A 388-nucleotide genomic window follows, 5' to 3' on the forward strand; every position below is an offset into this window, starting at 1 on the left:
AATAGACAAGGTCACAGAGAAGGCTGTATGTGCATTAGACAATTTAGAATAGGAAAGAGTTGATGAAAGTGGATAAAGGATACCTGGACTGTCAATGGAGATTGAATCATGGGAAGATAGAGAAGTGGAAGCTAAGTTGCAATGATGATGAGGAAGAATGGAGGAAGCTAAACCACAGTGATAATCATGAAGGTATGAGGGAGGTTTATGAGGCCTAGTGGACTTTCTAATAGAAGGTGAGGCAGGTTGAACATTAGGAAGAGCAGACTGAACAACAGGCAAGTCAGGTTGAATAATAGGAAATTCAGGTTGAAAAGAAGACTCATGATGAGGAGAAGGGTCCAGAACAGGATGAACAAGGTCTGGAAATTCATCAGGTGGCACAGCA

Source organism: Quercus suber, unplaced genomic scaffold (assembly GCF_002906115.3).
Source record: "Quercus suber isolate HL8 unplaced genomic scaffold, Cork oak 2.0 scaffold_76, whole genome shotgun sequence".
Taxonomy (NCBI): Eukaryota; Viridiplantae; Streptophyta; class Magnoliopsida; order Fagales; family Fagaceae; genus Quercus; species Quercus suber.